The 6,241-nt window shown below is 39.4% G+C and overlaps 1 protein-coding gene across 5 annotated transcripts in view; it reads left to right on the top strand.

Moving 5' to 3' along the window:
* Nucleotides 1-6,241, top strand: part of ACSS3 (acyl-CoA synthetase short chain family member 3) — a 151,345-nt gene that overhangs the window by 6,690 nt on the left and 138,414 nt on the right. Inside the window, exon 1 of one of the 5 annotated variants that reach the window (XM_024736440.1) lies at nucleotides 215-260. The exons of the other annotated variants lie outside the window; for them this stretch is intronic. The gene's annotated coding sequence lies outside the window, so the exon portion shown is untranslated. Of the gene's footprint in view, nucleotides 1-214; nucleotides 261-6,241 lie in introns of those variants that run through there. 5 annotated transcript variants of the gene reach the window in all.

Genomic DNA, 6,241 nt, shown 5'->3' with positions numbered 1-6,241 from the left:
TTTTTTTTTTTTGTGGTACGCGGGCCTCTCACCGTTGTGGCCTCTCCCGTTGCGGAGTACAGGCTCCGGATGCGCAGGCTCGCGGCCATGGCTCACAGGCCCAGCCGCTCCGCGGCACGAATCCGTGTCTCCCGCATTGGCAGGCGGACTCTCAACCACTGCGCCACCAGGGAAGCCCTCCTCAGTGACTTTTAATAATGCGATGTCAATGGAGAGATGAAAGCCAAAGCCAGAATCCTGCATTACAGGGTGAACTGATGGTAGGGAAAAAGAGTCCATGGAGATGTTTGACAGTGACAGGAAGGGGAGACAAGATGATAGCATGTGGAGGTGTCTGGGTTACCAGAAAAATAGTTTCCTCACTATCTTTACTTTCCCCTCCTCCCCCTTTAGGGGAATCCTTTGTTTAAAGGCAGAAGTGAAGAAACCTGTGAAATAGGAATCAAGGAAATTTTGCTTATTTTGAAACCTGTTCCCCATCAACAGGACTCCGTGTTTTTACAAGTTGAACTTTGTGTGGTTTCTTTTTTATTTTTCTTTAGATACCACAAGTTCATGGAAGAAACAAAATGGAAAAGTCTAAAAGACGGAGTAAAAAGCTACTCAGCAGATCTATATGTTCTTGTTGTATATTGCAGAGATTCTAGTGAGCTAGATATCTAAGCATTTGATTGTAAGTTTGACAGAGAAGATAAGGAGACAGTTAAAAAAGGTGAAAGAACTAAGATTTGTTGATTTGTTAAATTATTCTGGGGTTTCAGACATCATGTCAATAAGTGGTTCAGAGGGAAGGAAGTTCTTTATCTTGTACTTGCAACTTTTCTGAGTTTGACATTCTTTCAAAAGAAAACAAATAAGGAAATATAATGCGGATTTTATATAACCAGAAAGTAATTTAATTCCTCTACTGAATTTTGATTCTTTGGCAAACAATTAGTCAGCCACGTTAAGCTGTTTCAGAAATTTAATCTCTCTCTCTCTTTCTTTCTTTCCTGTAAAACTTCCTTCGTATTTATCAGGTATTATTAAAATTATACTTAATTCTGGTTTGAAGGTGAGAGTTTTACCTAGAGATGAAAAATGTGTCCCCTTTTGACAAACTCTAAATGAAATGTATTTATTCATAATATTGTGCATAGTACAGGTATATTTAATATTTAAATTATCATTTTTTATAAATAAAAAATATTTTATGAAGGTATCTGGTCAGCATGAAAAATGGCCTGTTAGAAATACTGTCCCTCAGATAACCTCACAAAGACCAATTTCAAAAGATCGGCCTTATTTTATATTCTAAAGGTCAGCGGCTTGGTGCTGTTCTGTGTGTAATTTTCTCTGTCATGCTGCTGAACGTTCAGGACAGAACAGAGTGAACAACTGGAATGCTATGATTACATAAGCAAGGATGGATTGCCTGACAAATGGCACAATCAATGAACAATGGAAATTCAATCAGCTGTGACCAAGTGTGGGAGAAAGTCCAAACTCTTATCACCTCCTGGAAGGTGGCTTACTTTTCCTTTGTTCATGCTATATACTGTTAGTTGAGGAAAAAAAATGCAGTGGTTGAAATTATTTGTTTCTCCTTCTCCTCCTCCTTCTTCTTTTCCTTTTCTTTCTTCTTCTTCTTTTTTTTTTTTTTAAATAATTTCTGCTTAAGCAGCAACTCCATGAGGGAGATCATTGCTTTCCATTGTGGTGTGACATTTGTGAGAGAAATGTGTGGGAGGCTAATGAATCTTTGTGATAATATATATGAGTGTAATATCTTCTTTAAATTACAGTTTTAGGAAGCACATCTGAATGTAGAAATTATTTAAACCATGTGGTTAGAGAACTTGTAAAAAGTATGAATTATATAAACTTTTGCTGATATTATGGCCAAATGAGGTAAGCGACAGTGCATAGAAAGGAGAAGTATTATTCTTATACTATCTAGGAAAATTGAAGTTTAAGAGTTTCCAGTATGAAATAGTCCAATTGAAAATCTTAGAATAGCTGAAAACAGGTTTTTCAAATACATTGTTTGGATAGCGTTTGATTTATAACTTGTAGGTAAGTAGTGAATTTTACTGATTTAACATATAAGTTGCTCTCAGTGGAAGAAACGCATCTGAAGTCTGTAGGTCTTTGATTTAAGAGATAACTCTGGACAATAGGAATATGTTCTCCTTAGGTTTTGATGTTAGAATAACAACATTTCCCAAGTATAATTTTTAAGATGTCTCCCAAGAGACATCAGTTAAGTAAAAGAAATTTGGGAAGATTAAGGGAAAAGAAAGAATACTCAGTATCTGCTGTAGACATGATCAATATAGATATTTGTGCAAAAAAAAAATTAGTACAATAAAATGGTAAAAAAATTTAGTAGTCGAAGGGACATAAAATCATTATTATTGACTGTTTGCTAAAATAACCATAGGCAAATGCAACGGAGTTTAGAAAAATCTACTTTTGCACTAATCTCACTTTGCTTTCTCTCCACACTTTTTTAAAGTTTTCTTAGAGATTCATCAATTCTCAGTTGAGAATTTAGCGCTTTTCTAAACCACAAATGCCCTGACATTGCCTTCTTCCCAACTCTCCCTGCTTAATCAAGGCCGAATGAAGTTTGTCACTGTTACTAATGGGAATTTGTACGATAAGCCAGCGGTCCCCAACCTTCTGGCACCAGGGACCAGTTTTGTGGAAGACAGTTTTACCACGGACGGTGAGGGCTGTGGGGGGATGGTTCAGGCGGTAACGCAAGCAATGGGGAGCGGCGGGGAGCGGCAGATGAGGCTGAGCTCACTAGCCCACTGCTCACCTCCTGCTCTGTGGCCTGGTTCCCAACAGGCAGTGGACCGCTACTGGTCCTTGGCCTGGGGGTTAGGGACCCCTGCGATAAGCTATCTTGGTCGGTAGGAGAAAAAAACTATTGATGATTATTTTATTTTATTTTTTTTGGTGGTACGCGGACCTCTCACTGTTGTGGCCTCTCCCGTTGCGGAGCACAGGCTCCGGACGCGCAGGCTCAGCGGCCATTTCTCACGGGCCCAGGCGCTCCGCGGCATGTGGGATCCTCCCGGACCAGGGCACGAACCTGCATCCCCTGCATCGGCAGGTGGACTCTCAACCACTGCGCCACCAGGGAAGCCCCGAGGATCATTATTAGTGGAGAAAAACAAGCTGATCTGGGTTAAAACTTAGGCCCCACTCTTTGAACAATACATTGTCCCAAATAATTATAAAATGGGGACTGTGATGGGTATTATTGTTCAGCAATGTCTGTTCTCTACTTTTGAGCACACAGGAGGATTGGATTTCCCCACCCAGGCGTGGTTATGTGATTAGCTTTGGCTAATGCAACCAGACTGAGGCGTGTCACTTCCTGGTGAAACATTTAGTGGCCATTGCTTCAATCCTTAGTCCCCTCTGGTCTGTCAGATCCATCGTGGAAGCACCTGTAGCCTGGATTGCTGAGCAAAAATGCATAGATAACAATGCTTCAGGGAGTCCATTTGAAGCCTGAGTAAAGTTGCATGAGTGAGAAGTAAACGTTTTTTCAAGTTGAGAGTTTGCCATTGTTACCGTGTGTAATCCAGCCTATCTTTATTGATTGTGAAATCAACAATATATATATAATCTATAATAATAACTTCTAGGACTGTTAGAAGGGGTAAGTTTGCTCATGTACATGAATAGTGAGTGTCCAGCATACAGTGAGAACAGCTAAGCTTTATGGTATCCATGCTATGAGCCAGGTACAATACTAAGTACTTAAATTTATTTAAATGTTTGAATTTATTTAATATTTCTAACAACCCTGTGACGTAGGGTACTTTTTATTCTCGTTTAGTGGGTATGGAAATGGAGATACAGAGAGTTTAAGAAACTTGCCTAAACATATAAAACTAGTAAATAGCAGATCTAGGATTTGAACCCAGGCAGTCTGAATTTAGTGTCTGTACTCTATCTAAATATATACTACATTATATTGTTTCTATAATAATTGTCTTAGTTAATTTTAGGTTTTTTTTTTTTTCTTTTCTTACCCCTTCTCCACTGAAACCACTAAAAGTAATTTTAAAAATCTGGATCGGGCTTCCCTGGTGGCGCAGTGGTTGAGAGTCCGCCTGCCGATGCAGGGGACATGGGATCGTGCCCTGGTTCGGGAGATCCCACATGCCGTGGACCAGCTAGGCCCTGAGCCATGGCTGCTGAGCCTATGTGTCCGGAGCCTGTGCTCCGCAGTGGGAGAGGCCACAACAGTGAGAGGCCCGTGTAATGCAAAAAAAAAAAAAAAAAAAAAATCTGGATCTACATGTCAGAAACATTTGGAAAATATCCCTATTATATCTGGAATAATAGATTGATGTTCTTTGAAAAAATAAACTGTTTTTTTAATATAAAATATTTAAGATGTGTACAACAGTCCCAAAAGTGGTGGGAGAGGGGCTCTATATTAATTGTTACCTACTTTAGAAATGTTTCCTGGACAGTAGAAAACAATATTAAGCCCTTCTCTTAAAAATGCTGTGTTGGGCTTCCCTGGTGGCGCGGCGGTTGAGAGTCCGCCTGCCGATGCAGGAAGCGCGGGTTCGTGCCCCGGTCCGGGAAGATCCCGCGTGCCACGGAGCGGCTGGGCCCGTGAGCCATGGCCGCTGGGCCTGCGCGTCCGGAGCCTGTGCTCCGCGGCGGGAGGGGCCCCAGCAGTGAGAGGCCTGCGTGCCGCAAAAAAAAAAAAAAAATGCTGTGTTGGTTTTCTGGCTTAAGGAAAATCTATAATGACCACATTACTCATTGCTTGTAGTATGCTTTAACATTATTTTTATGAGAACATGGTAATAAGTAGCCTAATTAATTCATATAATTATGAATATTTGAAAATTTTCCTTTGCTCCAACTTCTCAGTAAAAGAAAATACTAGGACTTGTTGTATGTTTGTAATTATGGAAGTTGTTGATTTTGATTACTTTTTTAATACATTCAAGTATAGTATTCTTTGCTGTTTTGCTTTCATTGCTTTTCATCTTGATCCTAGTGCAGGTGGACAGGCCTTGATAAATGGCGTATGTTAAGTGCAGAGATGAGTTTTTTTAGGAATCATATTGCATCTGTCTCTCTTGGTTCTAATATGAATATCTTATTTTTGAAATCCAGTACAAGGACCATGAGTTGTGGACTGTCTCACTTACCTGTGTTATACCATAGGTGTTGCAAAACTTTGGGGAACAAATGATCTAAAAATGTTAAATTTTCCTTTGAATGTTTAGGGTGTGAAACACAATATTTGGAGAGTCTGTAATAGATTGAGAAGGAAACACACATGTGATATTCTCTAGCTCATGACCGAGCTCTTCATTCCTTTCTTTAAAACTGAGGCATGCCTATCAATAATGATAATAATAACAGTAATAACACCCATGGCAATACAACAGCCGTCACTAATTATGGAGCACTTGCTCTGGGTCAGATGCTATGCTAAGACTGTATGTATTTTTTGAATCCTTCTGACGCCTTGTGAGATAGGTTTAGTTATAATGCGTTTTTATGACGGTGTAAACTAAAGGACAGAGAGATTAAGTGACCTGTAATATAGCGGTAGACTTAATTTTTCACACCCATTGGGTCACATGGTAAAAGCCTAATATTGGTAATGAGTTGTGACTACACTCTTTAACTTCTGTCTGGCTGTCATATGACTGTACCTAGAAAGTACAAAGGGATGAAAACAATGTTAAAATTAAAAAAAAATTTTAATCAGAGATGCAACTTCCTTTCTCCCATTTGTCTCCTAGGTTTCTATGTGTCTTCCACTCTCCTCTCATTTTAGTGGAATGTAAATCTTCACTGTTTTCCCAGAGTCAACTTACACATGTCTTCTTGACAAATGGTTCTTTCCTAAAAAGCCCATCACCTTGAATCTTATTTCCCTTTAAGCTAGTTTGGCAAAGAATGCTCAATTCCCATCTCCATTTAGTCACTATACACCCACTATATAAGCTCATACTCCACTGATACTTTTCTCTTACCAGTAATTAAAAAAATCACAACTAGGTGATAGAAGGGCAGGGGTCAGATCTCAGTCACCTTTGTTGTTATCTCTGCAGTGGAATGCACATAACCTTGTATATATCCATCAAACTGATTTTAAAACTTCACCACATAGAGATTAACCTTCTTAATCCATCTTCTAAATCTAGGTTCTTATATAAATTACAGGTAGATATTACCTGAATCATCCATCCCACCAAGACCC

The sequence above is a fragment of the Neophocaena asiaeorientalis genome, unplaced genomic scaffold (assembly GCF_003031525.2).
Source record: "Neophocaena asiaeorientalis asiaeorientalis breed wild unplaced genomic scaffold, Neophocaena_asiaeorientalis_V1.1 scaffold134, whole genome shotgun sequence".
NCBI lineage: Eukaryota > Metazoa > Chordata > Mammalia > Artiodactyla > Phocoenidae > Neophocaena > Neophocaena asiaeorientalis.
This window is presented reverse-complemented; position numbering and strand designations above follow the sequence as displayed.